This window comes from Megascapheus bottae, chromosome 6 (assembly GCF_031878675.1).
Source record: "Megascapheus bottae isolate mThoBot1 chromosome 6, mThoBot2.hap1, whole genome shotgun sequence".
Taxonomy (NCBI): Eukaryota; Metazoa; Chordata; class Mammalia; order Rodentia; family Geomyidae; genus Megascapheus; species Megascapheus bottae.
Genome location: NC_143514.1, coordinates 63,543,991 through 63,564,908, shown reverse-complemented (window position 1 = coordinate 63,564,908; position 20,918 = coordinate 63,543,991).

Sequence of the window (20,918 nt, the reverse complement as noted above, 5' to 3'; positions counted from 1 at the left end):
TTTGGAGGTTAGTTTTGGAGTGATCCAATTTCTTGAGTTGTTGATATATTTTAGATATGAAGCCTTTGTCCGTTGTTTGGTTGGTGAAGATCTTCTCCCACTCTGTAGGCTTCCTAATTAATTTACTAGCTATGTCCTTTGCCATACAAAAGCTCTGCAGTTTAATGCAGTCCCACTTATCCAGCCTTTCTCTGAGTTGTTGTGATTCTTGGTCCTTATTAAGAAAGTTTCGACCTGTGCCAAGGAGGCCTAGTGTATCTCCTATTCCTTCCTGTAGAGTTTTCAGTGTGTCAGCTTTTACCTCCAGGTCTTTGATCCATTTGGAGTTAATTCTAGTGCAAGGTGACAAAGAAGGATCCAACTTTAGTTTTCTGCAGGTGCTTAACCAGTTCTGCCAGCACAACTTGTTGAAGAGGCTGTCTTTCTTCCATTCTATTTTTTTGGCTCCCTTGTCAAAGATTAGGTGGCCATAGGTCTGTGGTTTAATATCTGGGTCCTCAGTTCTATTCCATTGGTCTTCAGGCCTGTTCCTGTGCCAGTACCAAGCTGTTTTGAGAATTATAGCTCTGTAATAGAGTCTAAAGTTTGGAATTGAAATTCCTCCAGCGCTGTTCTTTCTGCTAAGAAGTGTTTTTGCTACACGGGGTCTTTTATTATTCCATATGAAATTTTGGATTGCCTCTTCTATTTCTTTAAAGAATGACATTGGGATATGGATGGGTATTGCATTGAATTTGTAGATAGCTCTTGGCAAGATTGTCATTTTCACAATGTTGATTCTTCCAATCCAGGAGCATGGGAGGTTTTTCCATTTCCTTAGTTCTGCTTTAATTTCCTCTTTTAGGGTTTTAAAGTTTTCGTCAAAAAGGTCCTTTACATTCTTAGTTAAGCTAATTCCTAGGTACTTTATTTTCTTTGAGGCTATTGTGAAAGGAGTTTCTTTCCTGATTGTTGCCTCGTTCCTCTCACTGTTGGCGTAAAGGAAGGCAGTTGATTTTTGAGGGGTGATTTTATAGCCTGCTACTCTTCCAAGGTTTTGAATCAGCTCAAGGAGCTTGGGAGTAGAGTCTATAGGATTCTTTAAATACAGAATCATGTCATCTGCAAAGAGGGATAGTTTTATTTCCTCTTTCCCTACTTGGATCCCCTTATGCTTGCTTCTTGCCTTATTGCACTGGCTAGGAATTCTAGTACTATGTTAAAGAGTAGTGGAGAGAGTGGGCATCCTTGTCTCGTTCCTGATTTTAGAGGGAATGGCTTTAGCTTTTCACCATTAAGTGTAATACTAGCAGTGGGTTTCTCATACACAGCCTTTATTACATTGAGGAATGTTCCATGGATTCCTAGTTTCTCCAGAGCTTTTAACATAAAGGGGTGTTGGATCTTGTCAAATGCCTTTTCCGCGTCTATTGAGACAATCATGTGATTTTTGTCCTTGCTCCTGTTGATGTGTTGAATTATACTAATTGATTTGCGTATGTTGAACCAGCTTTGCCTCCCCATGATGAATCCAGTTTGATCATAGTGTATAATTTTTTTGATGAGTTGTTGTAGACGGTTGGCCAGTATTTTGTTGAGAAGTTTTGCATCGATGTTCATCAAAGATATAGGACTATAGTTCTCTTTCTTTGATGAATCTCTGTCTGGTTTGGGGATGAGGGTTATACTGGCTTCATAGAATGAGTTTGGTAAGGAACCTTCATTTTCAATTTCGTTGAAGAACTTGAGGAGTATTGGTGTGAGCTCTGCTTTGAAGACCTTATAGAATTCAGCTGTGAATCCATCTGGTCCTGGGCTTTTCTTAGGTGGAAGTTCTCTAATTGCCATTTCTATTTCAGAGCTTGAAATAGGCCTGTTGAGTTGGCTTAGTTCTTCTTGGTTCAGTGTGGGTATGTTAATATTGGCTAGGAATTCATCCATTTCATCTAGATTCTCAAATTTGTTGGCGTAAAGGTTTGAGAAGTATTCCCTCATGATATTCTGGATCTTGGTAATTTCTGTCGTTATATTACCATTTTCATCTGTGATTTTGTTTATTTCGATATGCTCTCTTCTTTTTTTGGTAAGATTTGCTAAGGGCTTGTCAATTTTGTTAATTCTTTCAAAGAACCAACTCCTTGTTTTGTTGATTCTTTCTATAGTTTTTTTGGATTCCAAATCATTTAATTCTGCTTTGATTTTAATAATTTGCTTTCTTCTACTGGGATTAGGGTTGGTTTGTTGCTCTTTTTCCAGGAGCTTAAGGTGAGACATTAACTTGTTGGTTTGCAATTTTTCCAACTTGTTTTTGTAGGCACTCAGCGCTATAAATTTTCCTCTGAGTACTGCCTTTGCTGTGTCCCAAAGGAGTTGGTATTTTGTGTGCTCCTTACTGTTAAATTTCATAAAATGTTGGATTTCTATTCTGATCTCTTCAATAACCCATTGGTGATTCAACAATGTGTTGTTCAGTCTCCATGAGTTACAGGGTTTTCGTTGGTGGAGATGTGTGTTCAGTTCCAATTTGATGCCTTTGTGGTCTGAGAGTGTGCATGGAATAATTTCAGTGTTTCTGAATCTGTCCAGGTTTGTTTTATGGCCTAAGATGTGATCTATTTTGGAAAATGTTCCATGTGCTGCTGAGAAAAACGTATATTGTGTTGTTGCTGGGTGGAATATTCTGCAGATGTCTGTTAGATCTAGTTGGTCTATATAGTTGTTCAGTTCTAAGGTTTCTCTGTTGAGTTTTTGCCTTGTTGATCTGTCCATAGGTGAGAGTGGTGTGTTAAAGTCACCGACTATCACTGTATTTCGATCTATGTATGGTTTCAGTGTAAGTAAAGTTTTCTGCTCAATTTTTAAAATTTAAATTTTATTGTAAATGTGATGTACAGGGAGATGGTGGTTACATAAGTAAGGTAATGAGTACATTTCTTTTGCAACAGTGTTACCCTTCCTTCATTTTCTTCCACTTCCCCCTAAATGTTCCACAAGTTGTAAAGTTTATTTCCAACATAGTGTCCAGTGAGTATCACTGTTGAATTGGTTCACACTTGGTCCCACCATTTCTGTGATTTCCTTCCTTTCCCCAAATCAGATAAATTTATTACAAGACAAATGGTACAGAAATTTAAAAAAAAAGTGACAACAGAAAATAAACCAAAGAAAGAAAGAAAAAAGAAATAACTGCAAACAGCACAATAAAACTCCTGTTTCCATTTCGTGTTCATTTCGATAAGCATCATCGTATGTGATGATACGCCCATAGCTACTGAGGTATTGTTATCCTCTCCTAAGAATATTCTCCTTTGTTCTCACTGTGCGATGCTTAGAGTGCTGTTTAATTAATCATGTCCAAGTGTAACTATTTGTCTTTCACTTCCCATTGGATTAACATAGATTTGTTGACAAATTCCAGTTATTACAAATGAGGGAAACCATGAAGCCACTTTCTTTGTTTCTGGCTTACTTCACTTCATATAATTCTAAGTCTTTCCATTTCCTTACAAATGATGCCATATCATTGTTTGTGATGAGGGGCATCTATGTTGTCTTTCCTACTTTTATTTTTTTATTTTTTGGCAGTTGTCAACTTGAACTCCGGGCTTGAGTGCAGTCCCTGAACTCTTTTGTTTGAGACTAGTACTCTGCCACTTTGAGTCACAGCTCCACTTTCAGTTTTTGGGTGCTATTGGACACAAGAGTCTCATGGGAACTTTTCTACCTGGCATGTATTTGAATCATGTCCTCAGATCTCAGCCTCCAGAGTAGCAAAGATTGTAGGTGTGAACCATTAGCACCCGGAGTTTTTTGTTTTGTTGTTGTTGTTGTTCCTCAAGTAGGTTCTTTTTTTTTTTTTTTTTGGTCTGTCTTAATTAACTGAATGCTTTTAGCATTCTATTTTTATTACTTCTTTTTTTTTTTTTGCCAGTCCTGAGCTTGAGCTCAGGGCTTGAGCACTGTCCTTGGACTTTCTCAAGGCTAGAGCTCTACCACTTGAGCCTCAGCACCACTTCCAGCTTTTCGCTACCTATGTGGGGTACCGAGGAATCGAACGTGGGTCTTAATGAATGCTAGGCAAGCACTCTATCACTAGGCCAAACTCCTGGCCCCCTATTTTTATTACTTCTTTGGCTTTTTAGCCTATTTTTTTATACTGGTCACCTTGGATATACACATACATATACATATTTTACTTGTGTCAAACTCCTATATTAAAATTCCAGAATTTCCTAGTTTCAAACTTAATACTGCAGTCTACGATTTATTTAGAGTTAATTACTTTTTGTGGAAGATGTAAATCCTGCATCTAGATTAATGTTTTTGCATGTGAATGTCCAATTCTTCCTGCACTGTTTGTCTTTTCCTCCACTGAATTGTCTTTTCTCCATTGTTCAAGATCAGCTGACTTTGTATGGGTCAACTTCGAGGCTCTCTATTCTGTTTCAGTGATTTATTTGTCTGTTATTTCACAAATACTACATTGTCTTGATTATTTTAGCTTATAATCAGTGTTGAAGCTGACCAGTATAAGTCCTCCAGCTTTATTCTTCTCTCTCAATATTGTTTTGGCTGGTCTAGGCCTTTTTCCTTTCTGTGTAAACATAGATTTCACTTCATTTTGAGACCTGTAGTTTCCCTAATATAGATCTTATACATATTTTGAACATTCATACCCTAGTTTTTCCTTCTAGACATGCTAATGCAAATGGTAATTTCTCATTTCAAATTACAATTTTAAATTTTTGATTTATAAAAAATCAACTGCCTTTTATATGTAAACCTTGTACCCTACCCTTGCTATTCATTTTAAGGTCTTTTTGTGATTATATTTTTGTTATTGTTAATTCTTTCATATTTTCCACATTGCTATCATGTCATCTGCAAATAAAATTTTATATCTTCTTTTGCAATTTGTATAAATTTTATTTCTATCTCATTTTGCCATGTTTTGAGTGGGTTTCTTCTAAAATCCACTTGCTGAGACTTAATAGCCACTGAAATGAAATGAAATAGTGTTTATAGATGGATTAGGCCCTTTGAAAATAACTTTGAAGGGGGCTGGGAGCCTGGCCAGGGGGAGGAGTGCTTGCCTAGCATCACAAAATCCTAGGTTCAGTTCTTCAGTATCACATACTCAGAAAAAGCTGGAAGTGGTGCTGTGGCTCAAGTGGTAGAGTGCTAGCCTTGAGAAAGCTCAAGGGCAGTGCCCAGGCCCTAAGCTCAAGCTTCAGGATTGGCAAAAAAACAAAAAAGCTTTGGAGAGAGAGAAGAGAGAGGTAGCAGAGAGACAGAGAAAGAAGAGAGCTTCCCTTTTATCTCTTTCATCTTTTCTACTGTGCGATGGCACAGCACCTTTTCTTCTGGAAGACATAGAAATAAGGAATCATTTTAGAAATGTAGCTCAGTCAAAAAAATGAACCCTTCCCCCAAATAAATCCTCCAAGAAACAACAGCCCAATTAATAAATGGGCTAAAGTCTTAAAGAGAAATGTCTCAGAAGTAAGAATGGCCAATAGAAATATGAAGGAATGTTCACTATCTCACCCCACTTAGAATGGTCATTATGAAGAAAACTGGAAGTGGCGCTGTATCTAAAGTGGTTTAGTTTGGGTTGACGAGCTCAGGGACAGCACCCAGGCCCAGAATTCAAGACTCATGATCAACAGAAAAACAAAACAAAACAAGAACCCAACACAGCAACCTTTGGGGCTGGGAGTTTGGCCTACTGGTAGAGTGCTTGCCTAACATGCACGAAGATCTAGGTTCGATTCCTTGGTACCACATACATAGAAAAAGAAAAAATGGTGCTGTGGCTCAAGTGGTAGAGCTCTAGCCTTGAGAAAGTCCAAAGACAGTGCTCAGGCCCTGAGTTCAAGCCCCAGGACTGGCACAAAAGGAAAACTAAAAATATCAGATGCTAGTGATGATGTGTCCAAAAGGGAACTCTACTACACTGTTGGTGGGAATGTAAGCTACTCTGTAAAGCAGTATGACGGTTTCTCAAGACTAAATATTAGAGTTTCCCTTTAACCCAGTAGTTTCAATGCTGGGCATTTATCCAATAGAACACAAACAACGCTACGCTAAAGCTACCAGCACAACAATGTTCACTGAAGCAGTTCGCCGTAGCCAAGATATGGAATCAACCCAGATGCCACCCCTCCCTAGAAGATAAAAGGATCAAGAAAATGTGGCATATATACACAATGGAATTCCATGCTTCCATCAGAAAGAATGATATTGTACCATTCATAAGGAAAAGGAAATAATTGGAAAATATACTAAGCAAAGTACGCCAGACCCAGAACAACACAGGTTGCATGGTTTGTTGTACGTAGAAAGTGCCTATAAATTTACAAGTAAACACATTGGATGGTAAAAGACAAAAAGATACACTTGGACATGATAAATATACAGGGCTCTAGACAGTCACACAGAAAGACGCAAGGAGGATATTCTTAGGAGAGGATCACAAAGGCTCAATAGCTATGGGCATCTGATCATATTGAAATGACTTCCAAGAAATGGAAACGAGATTTTTATGTTATTTTGCTTATGTTTTTCTTCTTGGTCATTATTTTTGTTTTCGGGTGGGGAAGGAAATGGTGGGGCAAAGGGTGATACTCACTAGAGATACTCACTAGACACTATGTTGAGAGAGCCAGGAGCTTAAAACTGGGAGAAAATGAAAGAGGTAACACTGTTCAAAAAGAAATGTACTCATTACCTGACTTACATAACTGTAACCCCTCTGTAAATCACCTTTACAATAATGAAAAAAACTTCTCAAATTAGGAAGAAGAGTTAAAAAAGTAATACAAACAGATTGAATTTAATTTTATTAAAGTATATTAGATACATGCAAGTAACTATCATATTGGAAAAAAGAAAAAGTATTGTATCTCAAGATCTCACCAGATCCTGAACCTGCTACTGCCTTGATCTTCAACTCCCGATTTCTAGAACTGTGAGAAATAAAGATTTATGTCTATTTTCACCTTACAGGACATTCAGAAGCATTTAGGGGATGCATCCTTGAATTATTCTTGATATTGGCAGAAGAACTCCACATTTCTCACCAAGAAGAATGTAGTTGTAAGTTTTTCAATTGATATTTCCATCAAGTTGAGGAAATTAATCACTTTTTATAGTTTATTGAGAATTTTTATTTTGAATGTACATTGGAGTTTGTCAAATGCTATTTTGTATCTATTGACATGATCCCTATGCCTTTTCTTCTTTAGCTGCTGATGTGATTACTCATAGTGATTAATTTTTATCTAGATAGTTTAAAATAGTATGTGCATTTATACGCATGTACTCATACATTATTTTGAATTTTTCTCTCATCGTTGTAAGATGTAAATTCTAACACATGTATATCACACATTCATAAATGTTAATCAAATGCATATATTATCCCTCGCTTATATCATATCTGTTTATATCTACTGAGGAGCTAGGAAAGGAGGTGGTTATTCATTGGAGTCTAGCTACAAAGTAGAAATGGAAGAGACTGTTGTGAGAGATGCCCCAATAATCTCCTCTCTCCTTTCAGATGACACGTTTGAGCCTCACTGGTGAGAGATTTAAAAGTCAGCTGACTGAGTTGTTGTTTCATGGAGAGATATCTTGAACTTAAGGGACAGCCCACTGCTTTAGGCTCAGGTGATGGAGCGTAGCAGAGTTGCTGAGGAAACTGTGATCCTGTTTTTTAAACATTGCAGGTGGGAGCTTGGAGCTGTGGTAATTTGAGGGCTAAATATGCCTTCCTTTGCTACATTTGAGATATATGTAATATGTAAAAGAGCTTGATGTGTCTAAAAATGTTTTGAATCCCTAAAAATCCAAGCAGTTTCTTTTCCAGAAATGTTATCTCTACTCTGAGTCTTAGCTCCCGGTAACACTGGTTTTTCACTTGGCTGGTTTGACAGTTTTAGTTGTACTAACTGTACACACATCCTGGGCCGGTGGATCCTTCCAGATGCCTAGAACCATAGGATTCTAAGTAGAAGAGCTTTTCAAGAAGTCTAACTTCTAGATCACTGCGCGTGGTTTGCCTGCTTTTAATTCACATTCCTTGCCTCGGTATTTGTGTGCTCTCTCAGACCTCCATATAGAAGCCTCTGCCTTCTCATCCCATATGTCCATCCATCGCTCTTGTGGGCAAAACCACCACCCCAACACACATTGACCCACTGTCTGGTATTTAAAAATAAGGGCCATGCATTCCCTATGGAGAGCTCTCCTTTCCCCACCCTAAACTCCAATGAGGTTGACCACCCCCACCCCTCCCCCCGCCCCCAACAGCTCTTGTATGGTCTTAATTAGCCAAAGCAAACCAGTTTCTAGCAGACCTTTAGGAGCTGGGATTGGGTTAAGTATGATCACATGCACATGTTGGACCTCCCAAGAGCCAGATCCAGACCTTTGGGAAAACCATTGTGAGAGTTCCTCATTCTGCTAGATGAGCCAGGATGGAAAGAAGTCTAGCTATAGCCTTGTGGCTTGTTCTTTGGCTCCAAAGGAGGAATCTGCTAAAGCCAGCACACTGGGGATATCAGGGATGAACCAAGACACATAAAGTAGTCCTGCTGATGTTGATTCCTCTCCTGCTTTAAGCCATGCCTGAAACAGTCTGATTCATGGCATTTCTCAGTTTTATAATCCAGTGACTCCCTTTATCTAATTGTTCACTGGATTTTTTTCCTGTGATTTTTTTCAGCCAAAGTAAGTCCTGAGAGTATATTTTCTTTTTCCTTTTTTGTTTAATTTTTTTATTTATTGTTATTGCAAAGGTGACATATACAGAGGGGTTAAAGTTACATAAGTAATGAGCACATTTCTTTTTTTTTGCCAGTCCTGGGGCTTGAACTCAGGGCCTGAGCACTGTCCCTGGGCTTTTCTCAAGACTAGAGCTCTACCGCTTGAGCCACAGCACCACATCCGGCTTTTATCTGTGTATGTAGTATCAAGGAATCAAACCCATGGCTTCATACATGCTAAGCAAGCACTCCACCATTAGGCCATGCTCTCAGCCGCATATTATTTATTTTCTAAAACCTTTCCACCTAGAAAGTTTCCTTCCTTTCTCCATCCTCTGTTGTATACTAGCATGGCACTCTCTGGTACATAGCCTTTGACAGTGACTTTCCCTGGCTTTGGATTGACTTTGTGATATGCTAGACATGATGTGAGGGGCTCCTCTGGGAGCACTTTTTCCTGGACCCCCAATCCACCCATCTATCTGCAATGTTATCTGTTCAGTCTCTGACAATCGCCTTCAGCCAGATGCCTGGCAGGCACTCCTGAGATTTCATCTTAAAGTTTTAACTAGTTATGAGAACTCAATTTGAGTCATATACAGGAAGAACTCCTTCCTATTCAATGACTATACTTAACGTTATGTGTTCAGAACAAGGAAAGACATCTAAGCAACTGTGTCACTGGTTCCATCCCAGGTTCTAATATTAGCTGAAGACCTGTGCATTCACATGTGTGGCTGAAAACCAGCCAATTCTCCCAGGGCTTCTGTTCTAGGTACACAGACACTTGTGTTCTTAAAAGAGCCCAAGACAGCAAAGGTGTCATCAAGGAAATAGCACTTTACCCTTCTCAATAATCCTGCCTGACAGAGCAAGTCATGGATTAATCCTTTCTTTATAAATGGAAGTAGCAAAAAACAAGAATTACAGGACCTCAGAATGTGTAGCAGGAGCTGAAGAGCCCAAAAGTAGCTTAAGTTGTTCTCTAAATAGCTACAAAACAGATCCGAGGCCCAGGATGTCACTTGACCTGCCCAAGGTCATATAGAGTCAGAATAAGGAGCTAGTCTTCTTCTTTTTTTTTTTTTTTTTTTGCTTCCACAGCAGTGCTCTTGAAACAAACACATCCTTCTGTAGCTTTATAGCATTTAACAGAATTACCTCGGGGTTTGAACTTAAGTCTTGTATTTGCTAGATAAGTACTCTACTACTTGAGGCACATCTCTCGTTCTTTTTCAGTTTGTTTTTCAGAGAGGATTCACATTAACCTCACTTGAGTTTGGTCCTGGATGATGATCTTTCTGTCTCTTCCTCCTGACTAGCTGGGATTACAGGCATGTATCACTTGCCCAGATCACAATTGATTTTTGAGGACATACTACTTTTCAGTAACACATCAGCTTTAACTCTTCACTTAAGGAAGAGTATCCAGTAGCACTTTTAAAGTATAGGGATCCTTAAACATAGTGACATTGAATAGCAACTGGTGACGATTGTGCCTGAATGCATGGATGGGCTAGGCAGCTCTTCAGGTCCAGGTGGGGCCAGAGTGCATCCATTCATGGTTCTTCTGTTTAGTGAGAACTGCTGGTCTAGGAGGGGCACAGCTAGTCTGATTTATCTTTCACCTGTGTGATTGTTTTTTTCATCCTTCAAGCAGATAGCATAGTCCTATTCAGTTGACCACTGAGCACATTTTCTGGAGATGGAAGAAGGCTCAAGGTCTGGTGTCAGTTAGTCTTTGGATTGATATACTGACATTTCTGTCATTTTCTATTGGCCAGAACAAGGAACAAGACACAGCTTGGATTCAAGGGGTGAGAAAATAAAGCCCACTGCTAGATAAGAGGAGCGGTAGTATCATGTTGCAGGAGGCATGGAGAAGGACACCAATGATAGTCAATGCTTTTTTAAACCACTTACATCAAGAGGTAAGTTTTTGAAGAGGGACTAAGCCAATCCTTGACATAAATACAGCAGGAGCTTAATGCCTACATGTCAGATTGTTGTACTGTGAGAAATAGAGAAACCACATTTTGAGAGGTCGAATTGGGAGTCTTTATTGGACAGCCAGTGTCTGCAGATAGACTCCTGTCTCAAAGACCTGCAGCCACTTGAATGCACTTAGCACTGTTAGGAAATTGAGCCGTGACAATAATGAAACAAAGAAATAGCAGACAGTACCAACAAACCAAATCAACTCCAATGGAAGAGCTGGAGTGAGACGCCATGGTGACTGGAGGAAAGCTAGGAGACACGAGACATGAGGCATAGTATAATGACACTGAGCTCCTCTGGGCCTACACAGAGTCAGGGGAAGGGGGCAAGATCACAGGAAACTCAAGAGTCTCTTGGGTTGGACTGGGAGGTCTAGTACCCTATCATACAAGTACCCACCCCTGCCTCTAGAAATTCAGGCATGCCCATCACCTGGGGATGGAACTTCTTGACTACCATGAAGACAAGATGTGCCAATGCCACTTTTCCTATCAAGATGGCACCAGTTAGATCCCCAGTCTCCTTATTTCCACATGTGTTTTAGCACGTCACTACTCGTGAGAACATGTGTGGATTCACCTACACCCTGAGGATATGGACAGAGGGGTGTGTGTATGTACACCACACATGTGGATTTGTGGTCTCTTAAGTCTTTTGAGGCAACGGCTTTTATAAGAGCATGATGGGAAGACAAGACACCTCCATGGGGACAGCCTGATGTAGAAGTCTGGTGATGCCCAGCCCTCCCACCTCAAGGGGAAGACCATAAATTACATTCTTTCTCGGTAGCACCAGGACATTAGATAATGGAGTTCTTATGTTCTGACATTAGACAACACGAACATGTATCTTCGCAGGAGAAATATTCCCCAGAAAATCATCCCAAAGGAATCACTCTAGGGGAAGCAGCGTCGGTCAGCCACATTTGCAGGGTCCTGACTCTCAGGAGCAAAATCCCTCCCGTCTCTGACTACAAAGCCTCTCTTTTAGAGTGGGGAAGTGGTTTCTCAGCCATCCCTCACGTCCTCATGAGCATCCCTGAATGAAGAAATGTTTTAGGGAATGGAAAGGGAAACATCTATAATTTATTCTCTTTCTCTAGAAATGGTGGTGTTTGCTTGGCTAATCTGTTTGCTCTGAAGGACCAGTACAGCAGGAGCACTGAGGTCATCCAACCTTTGAGGGCTGTGCTCTACACTGGAGCTGCACCCCAGTTCTGTGTCCTTTTCAGCTTCTCTTCTCATACCATGGAACTACAGGATCTCCACTCAGCGGGCCCCTTAGGTGGCAGCATTCTCAGATGACAATCACAGTAACCTCCCATACCAATCTGCCCAGCTTAGCTTTTCTGCATGTCTCATCCACCATGTCATCTATAGTTGTATTGAGCTGCTGAGTTTAGGCATATTTGTTAACAAGCAATTGTAATCAGAATAATAGTTATTATTGTTGATTGTGTTAGATTAGGACTCTGAATTCAAATTGAGTAAATTTTTAAAAAATACATTAAAGGCTAAGAGCTCTCATGTGATACAATAAGAATTTCAGGTCTTTCCTAGCACAAGGCCTAGACTATCACTACCCATCTGGCTCTGGGTTTGTGGCAAGGTTCTGAAATCATGGGCTTTTCTGATGTCCAATCAGGAGGGTTCTAGGCTTAGACTGGAAATCAGCCTCAAGGAACTACCCTTTAGTCTCTATCACGGATTCAGGTGTTATGGATATTCCATACTTGTATGGTAACTAGTAACAAGTTTTCTTCAATAATGACATCAGCAGAAACAGCAGGTTAAGAGCTCCTGGAGTAAAGTTTGCCTTGGTGAGCTGTATGAGTTTGGAGAAGGAAGGCACTCCCCTTGCCTGAGCCTCAAGTTTCTCAGATGCAGAACGGGACAGTGATAACTGAACCTACCCCAGAGAGCTGTCTTGGCTGTGAAATGAAATCATACACAAGGTACTGATCACATTTCCTGGTAGTCAGAACGTTCCGCTTAAAATACCTTCTTAGTTACTATTCCTATTACAGGCCAGAGACAGATACACATTAAATGGAGGAAAAAGCAAGATCTTTTCCTCTCCTACTGCTCCATGGAGCCCCTTTAAGAGTACTTAATTTACCTAGTCATCCTCTCAAAAGCACTAATTAAATGTAGACACTTACTCAGGTGAGTAAGAAAACACACGCTGAGTAAGCAGTAACCCTTCATCCTTGCTCCTTCTTTCCTCTCAAGCAGACAAGATCGCCTCCACAGAGCAATTAAGAATTCCAGTACTTGAGTTCTCTGGCTGTCTGTGTTCTCATTTAAAAAATGAGATTGAGCCAGGCTGGGGGGCTCATCACTGTAATCTTAGCTACTCAGGAGGCTGAGATCTGAGGATTATGTTGTGAAACCAGCCATGCACAGAAGTTATCTCGAATTAACCAGTAGAAAGCCAGAAGCGGAGCTGTGGCTCACAGTGGTAGAGTACCAACCTTGGACCATCAGGCTAAGAGACACCACTAGGGAAAAAGCAAAGCAAAGAACAAAAAAATAGTATTTATTACCTAGATGAGAGAATTAACATAGCATTTGAAATACAATGGCCCTTGCAAAATAGTAGCTCTTCTTCCTCTTCCTCTTTTTGTCTGCTTTGGGTAGGCACTCTCCAAATAGTGGTTGCCTATTTAGGTCTCTCTCCCTTTCTCCCCTATCTGTGGGCAGAGAGACCTTTGCTGCAGCAAAGGGCTTTCAAGGCATTGACTCCTTCAAACTCAAGCAAAGCTAGTATACCAGCCTTCCATCCATCCTTCTCCACTCCTTCCTACTCCTGGAGGACTGGAAGGTCAGAGATGGTAGCTTCTTTGAGACTCTAGGACTCTGAGCCATCACCTAGATTTGGGAAGCCCATGGAGATACCAAAAGATGGTAGTAACTTGCAGTCAAGGGAAGAGGATCCGAATTGAGGGCCAAATTTTCTTCCTTTTGTCTTCATCTCTCCTTAGCAATGTCCTGAGCCACAGGCATCTTCAGAAAGTGGACTGTTATTCACTTAACAAACTTATGGTGAGTTTCAAAGAAAATACATGGGTCTGACTGAGTCTCTGCAGGGCCCCTTCATTTTTGTTAATCTTGGTCAAGAATCCAGTGTGCTAACGAAACAAAGACAGCATTAGCTCAAGTCCTTGGAGAAGACAGCAGTGGAGCTCAGTCCTGTGTGCCTATCTTGTGTGTCCATCCTGGATGAGCAGTAACTCTTTTTTTTTTGTAATACCCTCATTTTCTTGTTCCCAGCCAGCCCTGTAGAAACCACCTCTTGACTCAGTCTCTAATTGACTGTCCACATCCAGTCACCACCAGGTCTGATGGATTTAATCAGAATAATTAGTAATTACAGAGTACTTTCCATGTACCAGGTTCTAAGTGCTTTACACGGATCATTGCATTTCATTCACAGAACTACTATGAGGTAGTTGCTGTCATGGCCCAAGTTTACTGATGAAGAAAACCAGGTGCAAGGAGATTGAGTAGCTTGTGTGAGATCACAGTGAGCCAGGCACGCTCAGCATTCTAGAGGTTCACTCTCAAGCTTTTGCACAAAACCACTTCACTAAGGCTCTTCCCTGTGCCCAGAAAACACTGTGTATTCATCTTCTTGCTGGATTACCTGCAGTAAGGGACCCTGATATCATCCCTCTCCAAACCATTGTCCACACAGCTACCAGCTAGCTGGTGCTAAAAGACAGACTTGATTGAGTCATGCTTCGTTATAGGTTTTCAGGGATTCTCCATTTTTCCCCAGATTGAAGACCAGGCTTCTTTAACTGATCCATAAATCCTTGAACAATGCAACTCCTGCCTTCCTCCAACCTGCCTTCTTCTCTCTGAACCCTGTTTATTTTATACTCCACTTTATCACCTAGCTTGAGCTTAGATCAGGTATAGAATTCAAGTACTAGGGCTTGAGCACTATCCCTTACCTTTTTCTTGCCTAAGTTGGGTGCTTGACCACTAGAAACACAACTCCACTTCTGGCTTTTTGCTGATTAATTGGAGATAAAAGTCTCATGGGTTGATTTTCCTGCCTCAGCTGGCTTTGAACCACAATCCTCAGATTGTGTAGATTGTGAGTCGCTGGTGCCCAGCCAGAGATCTATTTTTGAGCAACTAGAAGAAAGAAGACCTAACAAGGCAAGATTTTGTGGATTTCGGGCTGCTCGAGTGCAAGTGAGCCTGGGCTGGATATGCTGTGGAATGAGTGAATGGATGAATGAATGAATGAGTAAATGAGTGAAGGAATGAGTAAAAGATGCACTGGCCCAGATTGTTCTGAATTTTTTAAAATCAAGTCTAAGGACACCTGTACTAGGAACCTGCAAAAGAATTACTGGAAAATACTGTACACCTTGCAAAATGAGCTGGGTGGAGGGGGCAGAAAGAGTTGTTCCTTTAGGATACTACACATCAGAATTGAGCCCTGGTCAGGGGAAACAGAGGAGGGAGAAGGAGCCACAGCTTCCTGTGGCCCAGGACTTGAATTCCAATTCTCCACTTGAAAGGGAAACCATTGCTGGCTTATCTCTGCAGCAGCCCTCAGGGCAGACCTAGGAGAGGCTGACAAGGAATCGGCCAGGTGTTTTATTTTTATTTTTTCATTGGTGTGTAAATGACATCTAGCTGTCTCTCTGGCCAGAGGGAGGCTTCTGCTTAATTCAGACTTGGGAGAGACACTGTGCTGGCTGTGAGGTTCATCTAATTGTGCATGCACATCCACATTCCTGTTCTGCTTCAGGAAACTTGGCTATTTATTTATTGCTCACCCTGTAGCCACACAAACAGCCGTCTCTTTTGTGATGCCTTCCCAGATTGTGGCTCCCAGTCTCCTCTTCCAGACCTTCTTATCCTCAGACTGCTTCACCCACATACAACCCACCCAGACACAGGGTTCCCAAGACACACACCACAGCATGACTTGCAGGCTTAAGACAACAAACACTGAATTCAGTGGTGGTCATGACTGGTCTCTACTGGATCTCCTCTAGAAATCCACTTCATCACTGACAAACTTCTACTCATCCAACTCTAATACACAGCCTTTCCTGCCACAACCAAGCCTCTTGCCCTCTCTTCAGACACCTGTCAGTCAGCCAATCTCTGCAGGACCAACCACATATCATTCACCCTCCAGAAAACTGCCCTGGCCGTGTCCTCACTGTAGTGCAGGGTCCTACACAGAGGGCAGAAGCTGAGGGGTCCATAGAGGCCTAGGCTCACAACAGACACAACATCCCATCTGCCCTATTATAAGGGTAAAGCAAGTCCTAGAGGCCAGCCAGCATCAGTCATGGAGTTAGGAAGCTGGGCTTTCATCTTGCAAAGGTTTGTACTTATAGGAAGAAAAAGAACCTGGCAATTTCCACCACCCAGCCATTGTTTATCTTGCTGTCTCAGGATATAAGTTATATCTGAGGCTGAAATCCAGGAATTCTGAGTTCAACAGAATATAGGAAATGTAGCGTCAGGCTTTACAGAGTGAACTTTGGAGACCTCAGGTCTGGGTGACTTGAGACTCTGTCACCTATTCGTCGTGTGATCTTGGGCAAATCATTTCCTTCTTCTAGGCTTCCTCTTTTGCAAGATTGAAGTATGAATCATACTGACCTTGCAAACATTGTTGGAAAGGATCAAATGATACATAAACACCACACCCCAAGCACAATACCTGGCCTGAAGTATAATGTTTAATAAAAGTGGATGTTATTGTTATTAGAAAAAAAGAACAACTATTATTTTTACCTGCTATATACTAAAGCTACAGAATTTTCCCCTCACACATATTTATGCTGTAAGTTTCTCCAGGGTGCAGACTGTAGGTATAGAAATATGCACTGCAGCCTTGTATCTAATAAGAAAAACTGAAAGCTGCATAAATATACAACAGTAGGGGGTTGTTTAAATGAATTTTAGAATATCAACCCAAAGGATTGTGATGTAGCCATTAAGAACGATAGAGGGCTCCGTGCATAGACACCGAAGGCTGGTCATGATACATTGTCAGGTGGAAAGGGAGGTCACCACAAACATCTGTGGAAATTGTATTTCTGCACCAAGAGAGGCACAAAAGGGTTGGTGTAAAGTGGGGCAGGCCTTGTTTTCAGGAATGAGATTGCAAGACATTTTCTCCTATCTTCCTAGCTTTTCTAATTTCTCTACACTGAAATCTGTTACTTAGCTGTAGTCCTAGCTACTCAGAAAGCTGAGATCTGAGGATCCCACTTAGAAGCTAGCCCCAAAAGAAAAGTCCAAGAAACTCTTTATCTCCAATTAACCACTAAAAAGCCAGAAGTGGAGGTATGACTCAAGTGGAAGAGTACCAGCATTGAGGAAAAAAAAAAAAAAGCTAAGGGGCAACCCCAGACCTTGAGTTCAAGCTCCAGTGTGTGCACACATACAACTGGATGTTTTTAAAAGGCACCCACTCTAGGTGATGGAAAAATGACTGAAACTAGTCCTGGCTGCAAGCCCTGCAGAATCATCTCCTAGCCCCTTTCCCTACCTAAGCATATACCCTACAGCTGTAAAAGCGATAACCTGGAAATTGAAGGTCAAACTGATGGACATGTCTGCTGAAAACAGTTGCTGGAAAAAACAAACAAAAGACCCCTTTCTATAAAACGAAACCCCTCTTTCCTATAACTCAAGAAGGTAAGATTCAATCTGCACAGGAGTCCCTTCCCTGTTCCCATTCTGCTCCAAACCCACGACAAATGACCCCAGACCCCTATCCTGACTAACTTCACTCTGCCTAATTAAGGGAGACCTCAGTTGTAAAAGAATACACCCTCCTCTCTTCAGTTTGGCTGCAAGATTTTGTTTTCCCTCTCAGGCTTTTACCCTGAAAACAAAAGTCTGTTGATCTGTTGAGTTCGCTTTGAGCCCTTTCTTCATCCTGATCCACTCATGACACAGCCTACCTGCACCGAGTCCACATAAAGAAGTATTCAGTACACTGATATGTGCCAGACCTTGCGCTTAGCACTGAGAGCTTCTGAGCCTGTTCATGGCAGGTGCTGGGCTGGTATCGGTCTCTCTGCTTCCCAGGGCACCTCAAAAAATGGTAACAATTGCTCTTGATGCCCTCCACATGATACCCCACTACAAAGTGAGGACCGCTGTGCCCCACCCTACTACCAAATGAGGACTTTTTTCCCTGAGTGCCCCGACAATTCCTTCTTCATGTCCCTGCTTCATATAGTGCTCTAGGAGGTCCCACCAAGCCAGAATTGGGGGAGAATAGGAATCCATCTCACCTCCCCTCCCTTCCCAGTAGCTGGGAGATGGAAGGAGAAGGACAGGACCCTAAAATGCCCAGGTATCTTGGGCGACAGCAGTGGATGGGCAGAAGTCCTAGAACACTCAGGGACAGGACTGCATGTCCTGTCTGTCCTCATTGACCAGGGTCCAAAAGATAGATGTCCCTGCTGGGGACAGAGACCCACTGGGGATGGTGCAGTATGGATTGCTATTTGGAAATCAAGAATGTCCAGTGTAATCTTCCTCCAGGAGAACCCTCAAGCCCTTAGAGAAATGAGCAGTCTATTTGGGACAGCAACATTTCTCCCTGACTCAACCAACTCTGTGGTTGCCTTAGTTTTCTGTGGCTTAATGTGAAAGTTGCCCACTCAGGGCATCGCCAGGAAGATCTCCCCTCACTGCCCTTAAAGGGCTTGGAGGGTCAATGTCTTCTCAATAATAAGCCAGAAGCAAAGTGTGTAATCTGACCACTGAGGCAAGAAGACATCTGGTGTTTTGTCACAGTGGATAGAAGCAACCCCTTCAAGGTCAGTGCTGTGATGGCATAGCTTCAGGTAGATTCCAGGCTGCTGGTAGAACAGTGGTTACTGGTGTTGCTCAATGAATGAGGGTTTGCCCAGCATGGTAACAAAGACTGAGACACCAACAGGGTATGGAGGAAATGGAGGGAGGGCACAGACGCTGATTATTTAGCTGTTTAGCTGGAGCTCTTCTCCCCTGTCTTTTCTTAGATCAACAAAACTATTTCCCTGGGCCCTCACAGAGAAAACTAGCAGATGGGACACCTGCTTTTTTCATACCAAAATGCAGTTTTCATAATGCCAGTACTAGGACAAAAACTCAGGGCCTGGGCTCCGTACCTTAGCTTTTTACACTCAAGGCTTGCACTGTTCCACTTAAGCCGCAGCTTCACTGCTGGCTTTCAAAAACTTTCCTTCCAAGGCTCCATCCTCAGAGTCTCCTGAGTAGCTAGGCTTACAGGCTTGATCCACCAGCACCAGGTCAGAATGCACATATTTGAGGGTGTACATGGATCCTGTGTTGAGTTACAACACTGTTAATAATGAGGACGTTTAGGAATGGAGGTGTTTAATCTCCCACTCCCATTTGCCCACAATGAAGGCAGGCTAGCTAAGAATGCCTCATCTAATTTTTGGTTAGAAACCCTGTTACACAACCATACCTCTGGAATTTAAGGAAATGCTTTATACGATATGCCATTCATTGGGACCCAACTTGAGGAACCAGGCCATTTGCATGAGGTACTGTGGTGAACAGCCATACCTGGAGTCCTAGCTGAGAGCTCAGGACCCTAGACTGAAGCCTGTTTGGGTAGAAGAGACAGTGGTGGTGGACCCTCTGCAATTCATATTGGAAAAGTAAAACTTCATAGTGGAATTTGGGGGCTATTTTCACACCATTTTGGCTTTGTCACTGGTTACCAATGGTCTTGGACACATAACCTCAAACTCTCTTGTCTCGGTATTTCCATCAGAAAAACAGGGAGATTAAAGGTATGTGCCTTACAAGGTCAACATGAAGTTTAATAAGATCTTTGGTTAGAAAGGAACTTGGTAAACACTAAGGGCCACCGCTACTGATTAAAGTTCACAAGATTGCAAAGGCACCGAGGCTATTCTTTGGGAACAACCGGAGGTAAATATGGCATGGGTGAGCTCTGTTTTCAGACAGGGTGGCCTCTGAGGTCACGATTATGTGTTTTAACCCAGCTGCCTGCACAATGGCAATGACATGCAGCTAGAAGGAAACCTTTCCATCAGGTTCCCCCAACCTTTAGTGAAACCTGATTATTAACCTGCATACTTCTGCCCCGTATTCTCTGTCCATGTTACCGATCACAATTTCATAGCTCCTCCTTCCTTTTCTTCACTGAGCAGTAACCTTCTCTTCTAGTTCCATGAGAAAAATGGTAACACTCACAGGGTAGCTTTCAGAGGTGACCGTGTCCATGGAGCTGGCTATGTGTTTTCTACGTGTCTTGTTTGCCCCTAAATTATACCCTATATTATCTCTCACCCCAGAAGAACGTCCTTCATCCTGAAAACATCTCCTCTATTTCCTTTATGACAGTTCTTTTCTCCACAGGGCCATTTCATAAGTATCCAAATATCATCATGGACACAATCCAGCCTGTTACCCTCCTTCCCCTTCCTGTCCCATCCCTCCACTCCCTGATACTTAAAAACTCTCAGAAGTATTGTCAACATGTACTCTGTCTCCATTCTTACCTCCATTCCCTTAAGCCCTCTCAACTGGCTTCCATTCCCCCTGCTTCACAAAATAGCTCTCGTCAGGGTCAGCCGTGGCCAGTTCTCATGCCATACCCTCAGCCTCTCCACAGCAGCTGACATATTCCATGTCCCTCCTTCCTCCTTTCTCCTACTCTCTTCTCCTAACTTCTGGTCCTCTACATGCTATGTTGGGCACTTCTCTACCTCCTCTCTTCGGTTCCTTCTTGTATTTCTTGGTTTCCAATGTTGAAGTGCAACTCTATTTATTTCCAACCTTTTTTTTTCTTTCTCTGTCTGAACTAGGCTGCCTTAGGTGGTGTTGTGGTTTTAAATGCCATGTCTAGGCTAATGGCTCCCAAGGGTATGTCTTCAACCTAGAAATCTCCTCTGAGTAGCCACATATGGGATGTCTTATTGAGCATCTCTTTTAGGCTATCTAGAAGGCATCTCTAACCTAGAGTATCCAAAGTTGGACTGCCAAGAGTTAGCCCTATCCCAGCTCCTAACTACCTCAGAAAATGATGGATTTATCCTTCCAGCTGCTCAAGCTCAATCTTGGAATTATGTCAACCCTTCTTTTTGCTCTCCATATTCAATCTGCCAGCAAATCCTGTTGGCTGTTCTCCAGA